We start from the raw sequence: 24284 nt of genomic DNA, 5'->3' as shown, positions 1-24284 counted from the left end.
CTGATTGTATCTTAACTGCAACATGGCTGAGTTTATGGTGATAAATGAAGAAGATGAACACATTCTGAGAAGGGTTTTCCATGACCAGAAGAACCTGATGGACAACCTCTAGAGATTTGATTGGCAGTTTATGATTTACCATCTAGAGCTGATCACTCCACTTTCAGCAGCTGTGCTCTTCCAGCTTGTTTGTAGTTTGTAGTATGAGCTACGGGATCTTTCCAGTCAATTATTGGCAAAGGCTGTCCATCAACTGTGTACCGTGTCATTCACTGACAAACGCTCTTACTTGTCTGCTGAACTAAAATTCTTTTATTATTCCCCTAGAAGTTTCACCTTTTCCTCCCCGGAGCAGTTTGGTTTTCTTACTTTCTTTTCCTCTGCCATTTCTTTTGCAGGCCAACTTTGTGAGACGATATAAGGAGAGCTGATAACCATGTATCACAAGCGCTAATGCCGGCAAATAAATGGTCTCCATGGAAACTGTAGAATTGTCCTGCTGTAAAACCTCTTTCATTGCTGTAAATGTTTTTCCTTAATCAAGGCAATGACCTTAAGTAACCCTCTTCTAAGGAGAAATTCAACCTTAAGTGTCATATTTAAGTAGAAAACTTCAGGTGCTTTGTGCAACCGGCTGAACATGAAGAGATAACCCACAGAAGAAAAAGCTCTCTCCCTCCCTAACTCCAAAACTAATGGAAGCCTGTGAGGGATCTTGTCCTGCTAACTAATCCCTGTCTATCTGCTACTGCTGGTCCGTCACAGTGAGGTGGGATCTCTGCTTGTGATGCCTTCTCCTGGTGGAAAGAAGCGCGTGGCTGCTCCATGTGCACTGGAGCAGAAACGTGGCCGTCTGCACCCTGTGGCACAGTGCTGCTGTCCTGCTTAGTGTTTCACGTTTCTGAGATACTTTTTTGTTTTTTTTATGTTAAACATTATGTATTTCGTTGTAATTATTCTTGCAAGTGTCACACTGATGTGGCAATAAAGTGCTGAATTTGAATGTCAATGTTTTATTCATAACTTTGCGCAGCACACTTCAAAAACAGAACATTAGAGGGCTGTTTTCTTCTTCTTCTCTTGGTTTTTATTTATCAGTCCTGTAGCTACACAGATACATCATTTTTTCTCCCACTTGTTTGGCAAGAGCAGCATTATAGATATTTGAAGTTTTTTCCTGGTATTGATCTGTAAATACCTCGAAATCTCATGTGTATGAGCTTCAACACCGCTGGCAAAACTACAACAGGGGTCTCCAACCGCTACCATCAGCTCACCCCCCGTTTTACAGTAGCTCACCCAAAAGTTGAGAGAATATAGTCGTCGCAAACCATGGATGCATGGCACAAACTTTAAGCAACACAACGTCACTCAGTAAATCAAACACACAGACAGACTCGCGCCTCCTCAAGCACGGAATCATTATTTCTCAGTTGTCAGTGAAATGAACGACACTGTCAAGTTTGTTTACATCAGATATGCCGTAGGAGATGTGCAGCGGTAGCAGCTCTTCTGGATGACACAACAGATATCAACTAATTTTTTTCAGCAAACAGGAAATGCGTTGCTACGGATACAGTGAGTTAAGACGTGGTCTTAAACTTGAGACCTATTTTTTTGTTTACAATTTCAAAATTATTACGTGTACTGAATTAGCTGTCTTAAGTTCCTGTTTGTTATGTACCACTGGATGAAGTGACAGCCATCACTGGATCACTGACTGAGGAGCTTCTTTGCTTCTCTCATGTCTGAACAGATTTGTGGACGTTTATTTGCAGTGGTGTGATCATGTCTGTGTGTTCAGGTTTGACTGAATCATGACATGATTTTCAGATAGTTTTGGTACAAAATGTGAGTTTTGGATATTGAAATTTGAGGTTGTATTTTTATTTATCTTATTCATTAGACGTTAGTATTGTGATACACTATGTGAATAAATGTAACCAGTGATATAAAACACGAGGAGCTCTCAGCCCTCTTTTATTTTAGTAGCTCTCGGGGTAAAAAGGGTCGGTGACCCCTGCTCTACACACTGTAAACTGGATGTTTGTGTCACTTTGTGTACAAAAATGTTGTCATCATTTCCCCTTGATGTATTGAAGGAAACCACTCGTTCACATTTATTTAACTACTGCATTTGTGGTCTGTTCAATCTTAGCGTCACATGTGTTTTTCAGAAGCTCCACTCTGCTGTGTGATCTTCATGTCTGTCACAGAACCCAGATGTTTGTTTATTGGTGTTTCTTTGTGTTTATTCCAGTCTTGATGACTAGGTTGTATCTCTGAACGCACAGCATGGACATACACTACAATTAAAGACCAAACACTGTCTGCTCCTCTTATTGTTCTGCTTTAAGAGCCACCCCCTCATATTGTCTGTGAACAGAATAATAGGATAATATAGTTGTGCTACAAAGAGAAGAAAAAAAGACGTGTGTGATACATATGAAATTATTCTGCATGTTAATTATCGAAGCCACGCTGCCTCATTAGAGTGTGTTTTAGGTGTTCATCTAAATTCCTAGAAAACTTTTGGTTTTTGAACGAGGTGCTGGGATTTACAATGTAGATTAGGCCATTTGAATTAGCAACAGGGACAAATTAGCATTAGAAAGTGCAGCCAGGTGAAGAGGGTCATTCAGTGCCCGAGGTTTGGTGTGAATATGAGCTCTGAACTTGGGACTGACAGATCCTCTGGTCTGTGCTACAGACCTGCAGCTTTCATCCACACACTCCTACTCTGTAGCTGAAGAGAGCTGGCGGAGCAGCACCCCTCTCATTAGGGGCTTAGTAAAGATGACAACACTTGAAGGAAGCACATTAGGTCATTGAAATCAAAAAGGATTATCCTCTTGGGAGTTTGAATGTGCCTGCATAATTTCATGACAATTACACCATTTCCTTAAATGGCTTCATCCACACTAATACACTTTAGTTTTAAAAATGCATCACTTTTGTTTACTCTGCCGTCCACACTACACAATTTTGAAACTTATTTCTGATATGGAGCTAAAATGGTCATCTGCACAGAGATTGCTTTTATTTTTAAATTTTTAAACAAAAGGTATTGGTATGGACGTAGCCTAAGATACAGTATCTTGCATGCAAACTTGACCCTGAAGGCAGTGCTGTCGGGAAACACAGGGAAGTATGAATGTACTCATTCAGATTCATGGCAGTCCAGTCATTATGTTTTGTTGTTTGTATGTGCAAAGGAAATTTCAAACTTGATGATAGTAACAGGTGGAAGAAAAGAGAAATGAAGTTGTGGACAATGAATATCAAAAACTACGTTTCCTGGAAATCTCATCTTTATTTTTCAGGATACATGGTGTCCAAGTAGTTGATTCTATTTGATAGTGGCAATAAATGAAACGTTTGGAGGTCACAGAAATAACTGGGGATCATGAACATCTATACTAAATATCATAATTATCAGTAGAGGTTAGAAGGTGTTTCACTCTGGACCAAAGAGTAGGACAGAGAGAGGACCACACTCAGTGACACCAGTGAAAACACAGTAGATATGTAGATGAGTTTGGTTTCTATTGGAGGTTGGTTGTCTCGTGCTGATGTCTGACTGAGGGTCATAAACTGGCCCCTAATAACATCACTGCCACAAATTAAAGATGACTTGACTCTGATGCCAGTCACACTTCAGAACTCAGTGTTAAAAATGACTTTCCTAGTTTCTTTTCCTGTCTTGTCTCTCTCTCTCTTTATTTCTCTCTCTCTCTCGCTCTAACTGAGTGACCTCGTCCTGTGATGGCTCTTTCTCTCCTCTGGACACAGAGGAGAGAAGCTGCACCACAACAAAGCATAGAGAGAGGAAAAGATCGAAATGAAATGCTGTGGGGTGACGGGAGAGATTGTGATAAGGAAAAGATGAATTCTGTGTTTGTGCACCAAATGTGTTTGTGAGTGTGCGTGTGTGTGTGTGTGTGTGTGGTGGTCATTAGCCTCCCTAAGGGGCTCATCTGCTGCTATCTGTCCATCTTCTTGCCACGGCCAAAAATCTTGTTTCTCCTGACTGACACATAACGAAGATGCTACATCCTTAGAGAGAGAGAGAGAGAGAGAGAGAGAGAGAGAGACAACTGTGACACTGTGATAGACAGAAATGAGAAGCAGCTATTACACCTCTGCAGGAGCCTCAGTCTGAACACTGTCAACATCATGCAGGAGGAGACTCTGTGGGACGCTTCAATTACTGCTCAACTCTTGGCAGCAGCAGCTGTAGATCACATGATCACTCACTTTCAGTGTTGTCACAGTCAAGCCAGACCACAACCAAATCACCCTGTTCCTCAAACACAACATAAGAGCCAGATGGCACTGAACAAAACCAAGAGGAAGTAAGAGTGAAGAGATTAAACTATTACTAGAAGAGTTTATATAATATCCCGACTCTCAGACAACTGAAACCATGTGTCCAAATTATAAATGATCTTCAAGAGAACAGCATATAAAGTTAAAGTCAAACTAACAAAAACAAAAGAATAAAAGATAATAACAACAAACAATAACAATAAAAAAAAAACATTGGTTGGACAAAACCTGACAAAACAAGTTAGAAATGATCTGATCTGAAACACAAAGACTCTACAAATAATCATATACACCATCAGTGATGTGAAGCACATATAAAAATACATTTAGAACCACAAAAATAAAACAGACACAGAAACTTGAAGAGAGGAGAGAATCCAAGTCCTTCTGGGACCAGTGAACCTCTGTGTCAGTCTGAGCCTGAGCAGCTGATCCTCCAGGACGGAGAAATGTGGACTGAACATCTTCAGACCTCATCAGAGTCAAAACCACCAGGAACTGACTCAGAAACCAAACAAATATTTGAAAAACTACAAAATATGGAACTGATATTCACAGACAAACCAAAACCCCTTAGACTTCCTTGTTACTGTGAACGAGTTGAGAAGAAAATTGAAGACCCTCAAAAGAAGAAAACCACATGGTTCTGATGGATCCTAAACAAAATGCTCAGATACAGCACAAAAAAATTTGGGTTGGCTACTCTGAAATTATTCAGTCTAATTCTGAGTGTGGGATATTTTAGTGATTAACCATATCAACATGTCCATATGATGTTTTCTATATAATACAAGACATATGATGAGCGAAATAATCAAGTATTTCCACCTTGAACTGCAGTGAACCAATGACAGTCTGGTAAAAACAGCCAGGGATTCATACGTCATCTAACATCAGTAGCCAGTCCTGTCAACTTGTGGGGATGGGGTTGGGCAAAATAAACCCAAAACATTGTCAGTACAGAGAGCCAGAGTTTACATTAGCACAGCCACTAACACTGTGTCAGTCTCTGCCAGTTACAAGCTAACAAACAACATAAAGAAATGATAAATATAAAGATGCTAACTACACTAACTGTTCTGATCCATCTGCTGGTCCCTGATTCTGGTCTCCACAGACTCCTCATCTGAGTCTAGGTCTGAGTCCATGTGAATGTTCTTGCCAAGTTTAAAGAAATTCCCTCAAGGCATAACTGAGACGTTGTGTCCACAAGAATGGGATGGATGGACATAGGGATGGATGGACAACTCGAAAACAATATCCCTCTGACATAACAACATCTTAATCATAGCAGAGTATTTTTACATAGACTGTGTCTGCACATGTTGAGAGAGGAACTTTAAAAGTGGCGACGCATGACCCTCAGAATTACAGAGGGACATGAGTCAGCAGCTGTGTGGTCGAGGCGCTCTGCAGCACCATCACCTGAAAGTCAGGTTGGATTGTCAGACCACATCTGACCCACTCTGCTCTGCTCTCACTAACACATGTGCACCAGAATAAAACTTACAAACAAAAGAATCAATTACTTCAAACGGCACCGTGGGTGACAAGGCTGCAACAGGAACCCAGTCCTCTTCATCATGTGTATGAATACATCTGCAGAACATCTGCAATCATCCACAGCCCCTGGTGCACCCTGCTGATGACCTGGTTCTCCTGTCCCCCTCCAGAGACGGTTCACAGCAGAGACATCCTCACCAAGTTCAGTCAAACGTGGACACCAGCTGTGAATATGGAAAAGACCAAAACACTGACCTTTTCAAAAACAATCCCATTCTCAGAAAAATAAATTCACTCTGCAGGCAAAACATTATTAGGCCTGAATATCATTTGACCCGACTGTGAAAGAGCTGAAAGAGAAAACAAGAAGAAAAATCCTGACTGACATTACACTGAGGACCTGGCTCAAAATTCACCTCGGGCCAATATCACTAAAATCTGAAGTAATTACAAAGCCTGCCCTTTTAATACTTTTATTTGTTTTTAGCCAAAGCCTGAGAAGAATGAAGCCAATTAATTTGAAAAACAAATGTTTGACTAATTAAACAGTAACAAAGAAGAACCAACTGCAACAAAAGTCAGTACAATGTTCATTAGTGAGATTACACATTTTGTGTATTTGGCTTTATTTTTGTTGACAGATTTGTTCCTGCTGGGCATGGATGATACCAGTCTCATACAAATCTGTGGGGAAATGTTCTGCCGCTCCTCACAGATTATTCTTTTAACTGCTCTTTGCCGGAGGGGTTTTGTTGCTTTATCTTCTACTGGATTCAGCTCAGGGGAGTACTCAGACCCATAATTTAAAATCCCTTCAGCAGCAATTACAGCTGCGATTCCTCTTGGATAAGTGTCTACAGGCTTTGTTCACCTGGATTTGGACAGTTTATCCCATCCTTCCTGGCAGATCCCCTTGATCAGATTGGATGGGAAGCGTCTGAGCTGCCATCTTCAAGTCTCTCTACAGATGTTGTATAGGCTCTAAGTCTGCTTTGGCTGCATCATCAAGGGCAGTCAGAGACTTGTCCTGAAACCACTCCAGTGTTGTCTTGGCTGTGTCCTTCAGGTCATTGTCATGCTGAAAGGTGAACCATCACCTCAGTCTCAGGTCTCGTGGACTCTGGAGCAGGTTTTTCTTCTCTGTATTTGGCTGCATTTGTCCTTCCCTCAGTTCTGACAAGTCTCCCTGCTGCTGATGCTGAGAAGTACCTCCATAACATGGAGGTGGATGTTGCCACCACCATGCTTCACTGTAGGGAAGGTGTGAGTCAGGTGATGAGCAGTGCCTGCTGCTTGGAACCTGGAGTTCTGGCCAACTTTGACAAAGATTTTGTCATATCACAGCAGAGAATCTTTTTGGTTGGATAGCAACAGAACATAAGTCCCTGACTGACTGACTGACTGACTGACTGATGGTATTTCCACTACTGCTCAGTCATCAGTAACAAGGCTTCATACTAAAACACAGCTATGACCAATTCTACATATCAAACAGAGGGAGTTAGAAATAAAGACCTCTAACAAAAGTCTGTTAGTTCTGGAGTTAGGAGTAAATAAAGGAGAAACTACATTGGATCCAGACGGGGGCTGTTGTCTGTGTGAGAGAGACAAATTAATAAAGATAGTCGGTCTGTGATGGTTGCCCCGGTAGCCTCTCTCTCTCCCAGATTTACCTGTGTCTCTCTCACTATGACTGTAACTTTCTCTCTGAGCAATCATTTTACTGTAAATACAGCTGAAATCACGGCTCAGTCTTTGTCTTTCATCTATGTGTTTGGTGATTTTGTCAGACGACGTCATGGTTATAAAATCAGGACTTGACCATAAGTGGTCCAGTCACATACTAGGATTTGACCTAGTCTTGTTCCTCCTGCTCTCAGAGTCCTTTCAATGCTGTTTGGCTCCAAGAAGCTGACTGATGCTCTGAGATGGTCCTTCCAGCAGAGGATGTCTGAAGCTCTGTTAGAGTCACTGTTGGGTTCTTTATCAGCTCCTTGACCATGGTTTTATACAGGGGTGGACAGTACTGTACTGACAAATATTGTACTTTTGACTCCTCTACACTTCTATGAGAAACTCGTGATTCTGAAGCAGAGCTTTTAAACGGGGGACTGAATTTTTTTTCCCACTTTAAAAAATGTGATAGACCATAGGCTGTGTTCATCATAAGAGAAAACCCAATCACAGACAGTCACTGTCAGTCATGTTGTGCTGCTGCATTTCTGAACAGCTCATTTTGAACTTGGCAGTGTCATTAGATAAAGACAAGGCAGAGGATACTTCACCACAGACCACAACAAGATCTAAAGACCATGTCTGAAATTTCAGAAATCCTTTTGTTTCAAGAGTTTGCTGTGTTTACCATTTCTACAGTCTTTGCATCGTATTCTACAAGCTTTTTATTATACAGCTTCTACAGTCATTCAGTGCCTCAGTACATCCTGTTAGAGACTAAACAAGCTTCATCTGTGGTTTGTAGAGTATTTGAAATTTTGATACTTTAAGTACATTGTTCTAATAATGATCTGAATGTTTCCTCCATCCCTGCAAACTCCTTAAATTCCTTTGACCACTGCCATTGATTTATTTATGCGATATCCTGCTACTCAGTCTGCTCTCTCATATGTTAAGTAGCTGTTTCCATAATTGAGATACACATCTTTTAAACCTCAGGTTATTAGAAGAAGAACAGGGATTTCTGGCATAACGTCACCTGAACAGGTGCAAAAAGAGTCCACCATCTAAATTAGAGGACATTACTAAGAGGACTGACTTGTGTGTGCAAAAACGAAGAGCCACGACACAAATGAACCTTTTCATAGCAATTTTAAGTGTGAAGCTTGCATAGACTGCTAGTTTAATTACTCCCACATCTTTTAACCTCTCTTAAAAGAACAAACAGCATTTAACAACATTTGGAAGACCAATGCTGTTATAACAGCAGTTTAAACTGCAGACACAGTTAGTGGTTAGCGATGTGGGTGGAGGGGGTTTAAGGGCAGATGACAAGCTCTATGGGATCTGACAGGAAACCATGCACACCAGATGTAGCAGCAATCACTGTTAGCAGGTACACTGAACCTGAGGCACAAGGAAACTTAGAACTACTACAATTGGTAATTGGCCTTGACGTGAACGCTGCATGGTGGACTGAATGGTCCTGCTGAGAGTGGAGTGAAGGGGTAAATATTGCAGTGGGGGGTGGGGGGGTGGGGGGGCAGGAGAAGGTACTAGTTTGCCACACTCAGCAGGACACAGGACACACACACACACACACACACACACACACACACACACACACACACACACACACAAACACACAAACACACACACACACAGGAGGGAGGGAAAACAGAGGAGAACATGAGGGAACGAAGGGGAAGAAAACTTCTAATCCCAACAAAAAGATTCCGTTATATGGAAAACTTAAATGTGATTTATATGATGATAAAATGTACATAGGTGAGACTGTTCTCTTAAAGATTCTATCACAGAACATAAGAGCTCTATCATGAGGAATGACAGATGTAGATCTGATGCAAGACATTTCAATAAGATGAAAGATCACTTCTCTTTTCATTTTATTTTGTATGGCTTTTGATTTTAAGACAATTGCAGTGACAGTAAAGATCCTTGTAAAGTGTTTTCAAAATAAACATTCTATATGTCATGTGAAGAGGAACATTGTAGGTAAAAACCCTCTTATAACAGCTGGGTACTTCCCAATAAATGCAGGTCTCCTGTTCATGGACCAAATATAGTGTCACATGTCCATCATTAGGCCTATGCACCCCTGACCTCTCTACCAGTGTAGTGGTGCAGTGTAGCCTGAAACCACCAATCTCCTCTGAAATGCTCTGTATGTGTGTGTATACTGTTTTTTTAATATAAATTTTGTTTTACTTTTACATGTCTTTCTATCATACATATCTTATTAAATGTTCTTTGTATGATGAGCCTGATAAAGGTCACAAGTTGAAATGTGTTGCTCTCACAATAAAGTTGTTATTACAATTGTTGCTAGAGTCTTGACGTCGTCAAACATCACATAAACCTTCACATGGGTCCCATCACACATCCCTCTATAACCAACTCTGAGACGTCTCTGAGCTCTGCTACAACACACTGAAGGTTTTACACTGATTCACAAACAGAAACACAGTCAATAATGATAATAATGTAATAGCAAATGTAAAAATAATTCTATTCTATACTTGTGTGGAATCAGATTAAAAATGTCAAAATATTGATAATCGTATAAAGTTATAATTATGAAATCATATCAGTTACAATATCAAGTCTATTAGAGGTGAGAACAGACAGACAGTATATAGAGTATTCACACCTTGGTCCCTGAGCGAGTGCTCCAGCTCATAAATAATATGAGTTGTTGACACAAATAAAAGTCAAGGAGACACAGGTCATGTGGAACACGAGCTCTGTATTATAGATAAGACGTGCAGCGTGAGGATGAGTGATCAAGACTTTCTTAGATGGTTCTCCAACATTACAGGTGGGAGCATCATTCATGCATAATTCATGTGCATTATATATGGCACATGAGTGTGAATACTGCATGCTGCGACATGTGGAAGAATCAATTCCTCTCTCCCTGAGGAACATTAACATTCTGCTGGGACAATTCAAAATTTATAAAGAATCCATTCAGTTTTATTAACAGCTCAACTGCCTGGTTGTTTATTGGGTTTAGCTTCTGTGTTTCAGCAGAGTTATTGTCAAGTCAGTTTTAATTTATTTATCATGCCAAATCACAACAGAAGTTATCTGAAGGGACTTTTCAAATAGAGCAGGTCTAGAGTGAAGTCTTTGTCATATTTACAGAGACCCAACAATTCGCACCGTGAGCAGGCACTTGGCGATGGTGGCAAGAAAAAACGTCCTTTTAAATGGCAGAGCAGGGGGGGAATGACCACCATGCAATGATAATGATGATACTAATAATGATAAAAATAACAATAACAGACATAATAATAATAATAATAATAATAATGACTATACTACTACTACTAGAACTACTACTAATAAAAATAATAATTCAGCGGCAGGTGTTGAGCGGGATCATAGGGGTGGTAGGTGGTTTGCAGTTGAAGATCCAGACTATATAGTAAAAATTGTCCATCAGATAGTTGTCGAGTCCCCAGAGCCACACCACTAATGTAAAAGCACAGAATAAAACCAACCGTATCCTTAAACTTGTTATTATTATGATGCACATGTATGTGCACAATAAAAAACTGTCAAAGGAAAAACCTAAAACCACAATGAGTGTTTTGTGATTTTAGTGTTAAAAGTCTGTGTGTCTCTGCCACATGATCTGGGTTTTTCTCCCAGTCCTGGTCCAGCAGTCGGGGCACAGTGAGGATGGTTGAGCTCTGGGGGGAGATGTGTGAATCTGCTCAGCCAGGACCTCCACTAGGAGCTGGGAGAAGAATGATGTAGGTCTGGGACCCTCAGCGCTCTCCGAATATGTTGATATCATCCTTCTTTTGCTCATCCTTCCTTGACTTGGAAGTCATTTTTGTTTGAGGTAGAGCTTCAAGTTTCACCATCAGAGCTGAACTAGATGAAGTCTCAACCATAAAAGTCTTAGGAGTGTGGAGGTGCACGACTACATATGAAGCCACATGAATATGTATAGAGCAATATGAAACCAATTTCATACCAAACATTCCCCCCCCCTCCACAGCAACAAAAGCAGAGCAAAAATAGCTCAGCAACGATCTTTCACCACCTTTTACTTTGATTGATTCTCAATGTTTCCCTTGAAAAGAGAAAGCCACTTATCACAGTGCTGGGAATAATGACAAACCTTAACCCCCACCCCACATGCAGCACTGCTTTGAAACATATAGTAACATTAAGTTCTCAACAGGGGCGAGGCTTGGTGCTAGTGAGGTGGAGCAAATGATCACAGTGGGGGCATGTTTCCTCAGTCTTAAAATACCCTTTCAAACCCAAGAAAAGGACAAGTCATTTCTCCTCTTCCTCTGCTTTTGCCCTCTTTGTCTGCTCCCATCACAAGATGTGATGGTTATGACAGTCAGAGGTCGTTCTCAGAAAAGTCTCAGTTTATTGAGCAAACACAAATCTCCAGAAAAAAACCGAGCCCTGCTATCACCTGCTGTAGATTACCAAGCAACCAGCCAGCCAACTACTGAGCAGATGAGAGCCACCCAATCTGAACATCAGGAGAGCAGCAATCTGAACATCAGGAGAGCAGCGGTGGCAGAAGGAGGGAAAGAAATGTGTGTGAGGAGTGTCCCTGATTTCTGCTCTCCCTGTGCTATCACTGGCTTGCAGACAGGGCTTAGAGGATAAAGCCATAGAGGATCAGCGATAAATACTGATGCTATTAATATGTAGCACTGCAGTTCGATGGTCTCCCTGCTGCTCACTTAAGACAAAACTATGCAACTTTTAAACGTAAATTTTTTTCTCATTTGAAAAAAAAAGTTAGATTTCTAAGCAATATGCACCATACACATCTAAACTCCTGTTTTGGTTGCAAGATAAGAAGTCATATCTATGATCCCAAGGAACAAGGTCGAGGTAGTTCTGAGGGAAAAACAACCACAGACACACTCCAGAGCAGGAGGTGACATGTGCATCATTTCAGTGTTCGCCACCATAAGACAGAAAATAACAGGATGAGTTCAAAACTGGCTCAGCATCTGCAGGACTAAAGTGACAAGTGACAGAGAATAACCCTTGGTCCGACAGTAACATGACGTCAAGAAGTGAAGCAACAGCTGGGTTTCTGAATAGATTCTGAGGCTTCTTACATTGACTTGTGCTATGCACAATCTACCCCTTGAGTGGACTTAATGTCTGGACTCTGTTTAGTTGTATCCTGTTTTATTTTGAAACTGCTTTCCTTGTGTGTCTGTTGGTTGATAGACTTCCTGTTGTTCTTCCCACCTTTGTGATTGTTTGCCCTGCCCTGGTTAGTCTCATCTGTGTCCTATTGTCTCTCTGTCACTGGAGTATTTAAAGGGCCTATTTCTACGTTTTCTCTGCTGCTGAATGAGGTTTCTGCTGGTGATTGTCTGGACAAGAGCTTCAGCTGTTGTTGTTTTAATAATACAAGAGGTTATAATAAGGCAGCAGTGAGTCACTAAGGGAAAGTGACGACACGGGCCGGGGCTAGCTGGTTAGCATGCTAACTTCAGTAGAAGAAAAGATGTGATAGAGACAAAAGTTAACACTGGTGTTGCTTTCCATGACTGAAGACAGCTCTTGGTGACTGAAGGAATAAAGTTTGAAGCCAAGCTCCCAAAGTTTCTTCTAAACTGGTAAGTAACATAATGACATAATGAATTTTAGGGACCTTAACTGTCTTTTGCAATTGCCAGAGTTGTCACCCCTGCTGACACCCTCATCTATTACTAATCACTGTCATTGAATGATTTTTGTTTTTGTTTTTTTTCTTTCTTTTTTTTTAAGATAAAAAGATCTCACATTTTTTTTCACTGTCACCGTCAGGTTGCAAGGACTGTGGTTTGAGGAGAGATCATGTTTCTCTCTTTTGCAGGACGCAAAAGGTCTGTGAAAATTTGGCAAGTTGAATCTCTACAGAATGTGTGCCTGAACAGCATCTCCTAACAGGTCCGAGCACCTCTGGAGTTCATCTAAATCTCTGAGACCCTCAACACTTTAAGAGCACCCCTTTTTCTTGAGGAGACTCAAAAAGGTCCACCTGTCCCCACAGGTTGAGGTGAATGTCTCAGTGTGCTGTGGCAACTGCTCTGGCTCAGACCCCAAACCTCTGCAGAGGGTGGTGAAAACTGCTTCGAGGCATCATCAGTTCTCCACCTCCCCGCGTTGAGGCTGTCTGGTGTGAGCGCACTAGTCACTAGTCCTCCTCTGGGAGGACTCTCTGTTCCAGGACCTGCAGGCTCAGGAACAGCTTTTTTCCCATTAGCCGTCACTTTGCTAAACTCTGCATCATTGAGATAAGCCCCCCTCTCCACAATGACTGAACTTTTGTTTCCCTACAGACAGACAGACAGACAGACAGAGCAGTAGTGAGTTCTTCAGTCCATCAGAGCAAAGTGAGAAATATCCACAATTCTGTTGTTGTTGTTTATTCCATGCTGCTGCTCTTCTCATGCTGTGTGCACGCAGGACGGTGGGTTACTGTGGTTACGCCGATGCCAGATTGTATATTTAAAGATGATTTATCTGCTTTTGTACATTTCTCATATTCATACTCTTTACATTCTTTGCACCCATATTGGCCTTTGATGTTTACACTGAGGTTAATACCTTTCCCTCAGTGTTAATCCTTCACATTGTTCTGATGTTTTCTCTGTATACACAGGGAGGCTGAAGGATGTACGAGCTGCACTGTCACATATCATCACATATGAAATTCTGTAAGGTTTTATTTATTGTGATTGACCTTTTTACACAGACTGAATTGAACCTTTAACTGTCAGACGTCATTAATCATCTGCAGAAGTGAAGCTGCTGTTGGAAATAACTTAAAACTAGTTCTTCAGCAGAAGAGCTGCTGATTGGTCCACTGTGCTTCTTGCCCTCCTGTCTTGTACCTAACTGTAGTTAACATCCTAAAAGAATTAGCAGCAGGGAAAATGAAAGCAGGGCAGAGAAAGTGTGTTGGGGAATGTGTGAGCAGCAGGTAGAGGCAGAGCTGGAGAGAGGCTGGAGAAGAAAGGGAGGGAATGACTGACTGACAGTGATCTAAATGTCACACTTAGTTTGGCATTTACAGTCTCCACAGGGCTCGAAGTGACACAGCTACTTAAGTCTTTTATGACTCTGGTCTAAACGCAGTGACAGGCAGTAGAGGCTTGTCTCTCTCAACTGGAATGTGTGCTTTTCCTGATAGAATTACACTGTCACTCTTTTGCACCTCCCTCTACTTGACATTAATAAACACCTTGTATCTCACTTGTGTCTACATCTGATGTAACTGGATTACATTCCCCCCTGACATTAAATGTGTACACTGTACACCCTCCAATTTCTCTTTGACAGTAAAACTGAATCTCCATTACTCACTGTCTCTCGCAGGTGGCCAGAAGAATAATAACAGCAGAGCTCTCAGTCTAAAAATGTCTTCATTAGCTGGAAAAGTCAACATCCATACAGGCCTAATTTATTTTTTTTCAACCCTCTGATACGACCCAGAGAAGCATCTCCTGAAATAGTGTCCCTACTGGCCATTGGTTGTCATGGTTACAATAATAAACATGCCGATAGCATCAAGAGCGGCGTGCCTACCTTTGTTGCCATGGCTACTATAATAACAGCCATGATTTGGTTGGGTTAAGGAAAAGATGGTGCTTTGGGTTAAAATAAGTTCCTCAACATTAGACAATCGTTGTTGTCATGGTTACAGTAATACCTCCTCCTGACGTAAACTATGTAGCTGCATGTATACTGCATCACCACACTTCACCCTTTGTCATAATAACTACAACCACTAGATGTCACCTAACAACAAAACGTAACTATGGGTCATAATAACCTGCTGCACAGATGACAGGACAGTCTCGATTAACACGTAGACAAAATTTGTGTAAATGATCCACGGCATTGCAAGTGCAGCGACAAATCATTTGTAAAACAGTACGATTTTCGTAAAGATGGTGTAATTATAAATAAAGTATAAATACAAATGTTTTTGAATGTTTAAACACAAATTATCTTTAAAAACTTAAAAAATGTTAAACTCCTTTAATCTTTTTTTTCTCATATTAAGGCCTATGATTAAGCCAATGATAAGAACTATGATGTCATCAAATAAACATCATGCGCGTTCTAACATGTATTATTTGTAAAACTTCATTGACATATTATCACCTTATAAAGTTGTTATGGAGATAAATAGTTGTGGACTTGTCAAGTGTCAACAAACAGTTGATTATCATCAACAGCTACTGTGGACTTTGAGGTGAGAAGGTTTTGTTGCCTGAGCAGCTGACGTGTTTAGATGTTTACTCTGCTGAGCACAGTTTGCAGGTTAGAAAACGAAACCAAATCAATAAAAGGCTCAGCACGGCTGAAGGCAGCTTCAGATTTGGGTGATGATTGTCTTTGAGATTCATCTGCACGAGTGAACACTCACATTATCATTAGATTTAAATAAATTATTGCAGTGTTAAAGTTTCTGTCATTCGTATGATCTTGGTCACTTGTGTAGCCTGTTGACACTTGATGTGGGCAACTAACCTGCTGATTTGTGTCTCAGCCTCTGATTGAAATCTCCACTGCCATAGAGGAAGTGATGTCTGTAGCCATGGAGACAGACTCTCAGGGATGTGAACACTGGAGGTACTGGCACTCCTGTGCTGATGTTGTATTTTTCCAACCATGACAGTCCTCTAATCTTGTTTTTAAATCAGTGCCTGGAGAAACAGCTCACAGCTCAGGGACTGGACTCACCACCAGTTACCTGCCCTCGGTCTCCCTCCTGAATGATAAAGTGAACATGGCATCACTGCCACCTGAGCTGTACAATAAACAGTCCAGTGAGAAACCTTGAAGAAATAATCACTTTTTACACTGATGACTCCCTGACTCCTGATGTTCACCTTTGACCTGCGTCTGGATTTCAGAGCTGGAGGATTACTGGCAACATGTTCAGACTGTGCTGGAGTGAACAGCTGTGAATCCTCAGATGGTTAACACCTTTATGTCATGTGCACAAACTCAATTCAACAATTTTTCTTTATTTTGAAACAACATATCAGAACATAGAGGGAGAGCAAGATACACACATGGTCAAATCAAATACACACCTTCCCTATATGGCTGTCCCAACAGATACACTAATACTAAATGAACACTGAATACTAGGCTACTAATGCTACTATACTACTAACAACAAAGGCAGGGCCAGCAGATGGATCATGGGTTTAAAGCAGGTCTCAGCTCTGATATACGGGATAAGCATGATCTAGAAGCATTTAGAGATCGTTAGAAAAACCAAAACATCACAATGATGACAGTGTGAGTGCTTTGAAGTGTTCTGGGTTTCAGCATGAAAAGAAAAAAGAAATGACACACAACAGGGAACAGGGAAGAGCGAGGAGTGTAGTAACTGGTGTCTGAGGACGAGGAGGGTCAAGATATTTTCAGCATTGAAAAGATTTACATGTGAATGTTATGAGACATGCACATGTGTGTGTGTGTGTGTGTGTGTGTGTGTGTGTGTGTGTGTGTGTGCAGGACATGTTCTGAGATCTTAAACTTCATTACAAGAAGCCTTATTTTTACACTATTTATGCTATAAAAAGTATAAAAGCACCCATTACCCATTACAAGTAAGAGTCCCCGATTCAAAAATATTTAGGTACAAATGTATTAAATTAAAAACAGCAGTGACACTATACATTATGCAAATTGACACCATTTTGAGTGTTGTATTGATCATATATTGAATTACCATTAATCATTAACGCACTGATGCATTAATCTAATTCTTTAAAATCTTTAAAATCTTTTAAAAACTGCTGCGTATATGAACCAATCTATAACAAAAAGTATGAAATGTTGTAGGGTAGAAGTGTAACGTGTCATGAAATGATAACACCCATATTAAGAACAAGGGTCTCAAAACTGGACTCAAGTAAAACAATAAGGAGAAACCAACTCCAGAGTTCCACTGTTCAAAAACCACTAGAACACATCAGTAAATCACATCGTGCTGCTGCTCCAGAGCAGTGGTCCTCATCGGGCTGCCGTTCGGTTAAAGATGCTCTAAGGCAAATTATATCACCATAACCCAGTTTAAAATATCCTATCTTTTAATCTACAACCAACTGACAACCCCCAGAAAATATCTTGTGATCCCCTTGGGGGTTAGGTCCCCATGGAGCGCCATTAATATGCAACAGTTGCAAACAAATAAACTATTTGCACCCACAGTGTTTTTACTTTGTTCTAGATCATTTTGGAAACTCATATTTGTGTATTAATCTAAACTGAGTTGTATTTATTATTTATTTCTCAAGCTTGTGACACTTGTTGACACCTCGCTTGTGGTTTGTATTGTACTTACTGTTGAAACACTTTCCAAAGAGGATCCACTGCACTTTCATAGGTAAATGATGAGATAAAACTAAAAATTAAAGTATTTATTTGGACCCATTTTTAAAGCTTTGCAAAGACTTTCATACTGAGCTGCAATTGACAGGGCAGAGATGTCAGGAAGTATTGGAGAGACAGACAAACACAGTCAGTGGACAATTCATTTGGAAAAACTCACCTGTGCGCCACAGAATCGCAGCGATGGAGCCAAGACCAACAAACCTGCAGCTACCGGCCCACTGTGGCTTTGTGTGGAGAGCTGCATAGAACTGGTTTTGTTGATGTTTTTTAAAACCCCCCAAAAAATCCACCCACTGCCGCCTCCTGTGGAACAACCTATTCAACCTAACAATGCCAGGTGTCAGGAGGCATTCCTGACACTGACATTCAAGCTCCTGAATGAGCTTGTCAATCAGACGTTAACGGCAATGCCTCGAGACAAGCAACAGTCCACATCAGCAAACAAAACCACACTGTGATGGAGCACTGACACCTCTCACAGTCGTCCTGTGCACCAGATATTGATTTAAAGTAGAGCATCAGCAGAGAGAGATCAAGAGTAACTGATGACACTTTAGCCAGGTGATGACCAGGAGGTGGTGTAACTCTGTCTTCTGTCTGTATCATGTAGTGCAAGTACTAGAAGACCTGTGCCACCCTTTAACTTCACAGAGTGACCCGGGCAGGCTCTCCGTCTGCCTGGTTCACTGCTACATGTAGGCCGTCTACAAACAAGACATTGTTGAGGTACCTGTGACATCTTCGTTTGCTGTCAGCACCAAGTGGCAACCCACCGTGACATGATCTCATTGGTTTGTGAACTGCTGTTTTGAAGCCTCAACTTTGCTGTCGCCATCTTGGTTTTTTTGAAACCAGGAGAAACCATATTTGGAGGAGAAGGTGGAGCTTAGGAGGAGTGAGGGGTGGATGTGACCTGCTCTGTACTTTGTCCTGATTGTCAGGCAGGTTGTGGTATAGTCTGTCAATCACACAGTAGCCCCGCCCTAATGCATACCCTGCTTTATTGTCTATTTTCCTCTAAATGGACCATATTTTAAAAATGAACATCATGTTGTATTGAAGAGGATTTGAAACTAGAGACTGAGACATAAACTCATCAGGAAAACGTTTACTGAGGTAATAAATCAAGTGAGAAGTAGAGACATTTTCCCATAGACTTCAATACAATCAGACTTCTGTTTACAACCAGTGGAGTCGCCCCCTGACAGTTATTAGATAGATGCAGCTTTAAAGCACCTCTGAGTCAATGTCCATTTTTCTGTACAGTCTATGGTCAGGACACACTTCCTCATTTGGTTTTTGTACATCAGGTATGGAGCTCACCACTGTATTATATGTGTTGTATATATATATGACAACATGCACTGCAAATCCTCACAACACAACCAAATGCAGAAATGTGCAAAATGCACAAAGCAGAACGCGCTGCAAAAGGCCAATAGGCACTTTTCTGTGTCACCTGGAAATTTCCATTGCCATCTGTGCCATCTGCAGTGAGTTCCTGTATTTGGTTGTGTTGTGTGTATTTGAAGCATGTGTTGTCAAACTGATGAAGATGTTTTCTGAATTTGTTTGTGTTTTGTCTATTTGCATATGTCTTCTTAAGTCGCAGTGAGTTGAACAGTTACAATATATTTCCTGCATATCTTTATTTCCCCTTATTGGGGTTATTACATGTGTGTGAGGCAGTATTTGTGGCAGGACATGCATCTATATTTTTTTATATTACAAAGTTTTGATGACCAACATATCGACAGACAAGATATCAATCAGAAATACAGGACTGCCATGTTCACCCACTGACTTTCTCCTTCATTAAATGAGCATTGTTTACAAAACACTAATCCCAGGTAATTACTTCAAACCTCTTTATAAGGAAGAAGGTGATGAAATGATGGAGGAGTCCTCTGAAGCACTGGCCAGTGAGTCATTTTGTTGGAGGTGAGTCACGACGGTAGGATTTAAATGTCAAATGAATATAAGCAGAACACAGCAAACATTTTAATACCTTGGAAACAAGTGATGCAGCTCATAAGAAGTGAACAACAGATCTTTTCTGTTGATCTGTTGATTCCTACAGCCACAACACACAGGCCACACATACAGCGTGTTTCTGCCCTGATTATGTATTTTTAAAACTTATTTCAGGGTAGTCACTGTGTTTCTGGTTTAACAGCACCGTGCTGGACAGGTGAAAGGTGTGTTTATAGTGTGTGTGCAAAGATATCACAACATAGAGAAGGGGATGAAGATAAATACCCAGAGTCATTTGACCTGTGTGTGAATGCCATTTGTATCATTTTCCATTGCAGACAAAAGCCTGATGTTAGTGGCTCTTAGCAGGGTTTTTTTTTTTAAAAAAAAAGGGGCTTTAAACATACTACCAATTGTTAGTTTAACTCTTGTGTGGTGTTTTTGTTACTCAGCCAACATTTGTGGGTCTGGTGGACCCACTGCACTATTGGGTTTTTAAACCAATACAGCCGTAAAAATGTATGTAAACATACTTAACAGATGTTGACTTTATCCCAGTTACAAGCAATATAGACAGCATTTATGCTTAATGTTTGCTGTTAGCTCACATTTATGAATAAAAGTGCTATTCCTTTTTTGTGATAAAATGTAATAAAAAATAAAAATCTATTAAAATCAAGATATGGGTGGAAAAAAACAAATGAATGAAACAAGGTTTTTTATCACTATTGCTGTTAATTTCTTTGCACTTAATTAGAAATTGAGCACATTCGTGTTAGTCAACACAACATATCAACCCCCATTGAACACATAGCCTATTCATACCAGCCTATACAACACGAGGGGCAGAGTTTTACTGTATTTCTTGCACTTGATGCATGTATACTGTGCCTTCCTGTCCATCTGGGATCCACACACATCGCAGTACTTCTTTTTGTTGCGACTGTCTGCATCCTAGAATGATGAAAATCCTCAAGATGGCTGCAGAAGCTGGGGATCTTGGGACATGTTATCTTCTCTGGATTTGAGGTCTCACATTGCCTTGTTCACCAAATGCCTTGCCCAGTTCCTCAAGAAAGAGCTGTCTCCTCTGGAGCTTCCCACTGTTCCAGTCTGGGTTCACCGCCATCCAGATGACAGAAGTGTTGTACACTGAGACGTCCAAGATATTAAAAAATATCACAAGCTGCCAGCATAGGGGTCTCCTTTTGCAGCTGTAGTCAGTCACCAGCTTGTCCATGTTGTCTGGGATGAAATGTTAAAAGGAAGACTTGATGTCCTGCACATGAGTAACCGCCATCCGCATTAGCCCTGGTAGCTAGCTTATCACACTGGCAGCCGTGTGGGGTGGCTCATTCCTTGGGCAAGAAGACCATCCATTCATTCATACATTGCTGGCTGCTGATGGCCTTTTCCTGTGGCTGGCTGCTGAGTGGTTGGGCCTGGGGGTGGTTGCTGACTGGCTGGAGCTGTGGCTGGCTGTTGACGGGCTTGTTCTGGAGCTGGTTGATGGTCAGTCCTCTTCTTCAAACTCACTGTCAAAACTCTTCCTGTTAATCATCTTCCAAAGCTTTTCTCTCATCTAAAATAATTTCTAAGGCCCGCTGGGCAGAGAATCTCTTTACTATCTTGATCGACTTTGATAAGGAGCCATTATTTGTTGAGTTCCACGCCCAATTTGCAGCTGGGATAGAGTGTGAGAAAGTGTAGAATGGTTTCTGCAAGACAGAGGGAAAAATTTGCCGGAATGACAGGTGTAGGTGCTTGAAATGTAACAATGCTGCAAGCTTGTGCAGGAATAGCAGGAACAGAAAGACAAAACTCACACACACACACACACACGCACACACACTAACAGTAGGCCCAGGTAGGAGGAGGATAGAGTGAAGGTACAGAGCACCTACAAAGTCCACACTTTTACTTACAAAAAATTCTGTGTGACTACATATGCCGATGGACAGGGGGTGCACAGAGCGACTACAGCAAGTATCTGTGGGACTCTGTGGCATCCATGTTTGCCCTTTTTCTGCTGTGGGCTGTCTGCCCTGTTCACTGATAGAAAAGCAAAACGACATGACACTGTGGCAGTTGTGCGTCTCCTGCCAGGACACACCTCTTCCTTTGGTTTTACTGCAACAGGTGCAGAGCTTACCATTTCATTTTATATGTAACATATTTAACATAGCCTTTAAAAACCACTTTATTCTACAGGGATACATTAATGTTGCTGTAGGCCCTGGGGCTTTGGACATTTTAGAGGCCCCCTCAGTGGGTTGGGTTGAAGACTTGAACGGAGCAATGGACACAAGTTAAAGTCGTGTTTTAGATCATCACAGATGTTGCTCGGTGCATGGTCATTAGTGTTACTGCTCTGTCCTGTTTCTACAATGTTTCTAAAAGCTTACAGTTTGCTGTTGTGAAAGAATGCATTCTGCACCATCAGAAAAGTTATCTGCACGGTTAGTGCCGTCCCTCCAGTACCTGGGTATGTCTCTAAATGGGGGAGCAAACTGAGAAAGATACATAACTGTGGAAAATATTGTAATTTAAAACAAATTTCCTGCATTTTTAACACTGCAACTTTGATAATTAGGCTGGTCTGAATCATCTCTTATTATGACCTGAGGTCACTTGAAAAATAATTAATCACTGAATAAACTTGAAATAATGAATGCACCAGCTCTTTTGGCTAATGTTATGATAACTGAGATGTTCTGATTTTTAATCTAGTTAAGCACTAGTTTGTTAGATTAATTACTAAGAGGAGGTCAACTGTTCTGATCCCTTGGTATACATGGATCTGGACCTTGAAATATGTCGAATATTTTAGTATTTTCAGACTCTGTGAGACTCTGGTTCATGAGGCCCCTGAGCAATCTCTTCGGTCCTGTTCAGAGGAACAGGAATTAATTAGGATGAAAAACAAGAGAAACTCTGACTCTGTCTTTATGACTTACTGTCGGCAACAGCCAGAGCCAGAGGCATATTGTTTGTGGGTTGTCTGTCTGTACGTCCGTCCCTTTCTCATGGACACGATATCTCAGTAAAGCCTTTTTGGTGAAAGATTTTGGTGGTCAAAGGTCAAAGGCCAAGGTCAGTGTGATCACACAAAACACTTTTAGGCCATAACTCAAGATTTCATGCGGTAATTATGACAAAACTTTACACAAATGGTTCATATTTTACATGACTCTGGATAAACAGGGATGTAATCTGAAACTATTCTGAGTGGCAGAGGGATACAACCACAAGGCAGTAATTCTGGTTTTAAATGATGGAAATGGACACAACTAAATTCATCATTTGAGCTGTCAGAGTAAGATAATCCCAACTACCTCAATGTTTCACATTCCTACTCTTTGTACAGTAAGACTTGTTGTTGAAAATGTAGCTCAAAGTGATGTGAACCAGGGGCTTCTTAAAGAAAATCTACAGCACTCTGAAAATGTATTTTTGTTAATAATGGCAGATCCTTACATTTGATGTTTACCAACTGCAGGTCAGAGTCGGTCATGCTGCTTTTACCACTGTAACATGTATTTGGTTCAGACAAGGATTCATAATGTGGATGAAAATACCCTGTTGAGGATGATGATGGCCCAAGTGGAGCCAGGGGGACAAAGCACAGCACAATGCACCCGCACCACAGCACTCCAGCGTACTCGAGCCTCTTGTGTTTTCATCTCATCTCAGCACTTATGTGACATCTCCAGCGAGTGTTTTGACATGGAAATCACAGTGAAGCCACGGCCGTTCCCCCTGAATTCAGGAGAGGAGACATGGTTAGACAGATAATGCTGCTGGCCATGGAAATGATAACAAATAATGCATTAGAGGAACAGAAAGATGCACAGGGTCTCCTCTGTCTTCGAGTCTCACCCTGAAGTGGTATCTGTTTATGCTGAGATGAAGACTCTCAACACGCAGCAGCACACTTATACATACACATTGCACAAACTGCATTTCTGATCAAAAAGGTCCTTGGACTTCAATTTGAAAGAGAACAGATGCACATGACTAATCATTGTTTCATGAAGCATAAATCACGACAGTATGTACACGCTGCTACCTAGAGTTAATTATCTCCATCAGGCAGATGGCATCCACATGTTGAATGATTTGGTTTTAGCATCATGGAGCATAAAAAGCCCCCAGGTGCCCCGGCATGTAAATCCAATATCCTGCAATAACTCCTTTTGCAATCAGTGGGTGATTACAAAATTTTTCCAAAAACTTGAAAATGAACAATAACATTTTTTTATCCAATTGGGATACTTATGGCATGATTTTTTTTTTCTTAAACTTGTTATAGGACTTATTTACTGGAATTTACTGTGAGCATTAAAACACAATACTGCCAAGGTCTAGTGGAGTCTTCT

At 41.0% G+C, this 24284-nt stretch overlaps 1 long non-coding RNA gene across 1 annotated transcript; it reads right to left on the bottom strand.

Annotated features, from left to right (window-relative positions):
* Positions 1-3332: 3332 nt before the first annotated feature.
* LOC139627053 (uncharacterized) lies at positions 3333-15039 on the bottom strand. The gene is made up of 3 exons (XR_011692489.1): positions 14878-15039; positions 5859-6056; positions 3333-4056 (listed from the first exon to the last, which is right to left on the bottom strand). It is a non-coding gene; the product is annotated as an uncharacterized lncRNA (long non-coding RNA).
* Between the last annotated feature and the right edge of the window lie 9245 nt (positions 15040-24284).

This window comes from Trachinotus anak, unplaced genomic scaffold, assembly GCF_046630095.1.
Source record: "Trachinotus anak isolate AG129_WGS33_773 ecotype Australia unplaced genomic scaffold, CSIRO_AGI_Tana_v1 ptg000002l, whole genome shotgun sequence".
NCBI lineage: Eukaryota > Metazoa > Chordata > Actinopteri > Carangiformes > Carangidae > Trachinotus > Trachinotus anak.
This window is presented reverse-complemented; position numbering and strand designations above follow the sequence as displayed.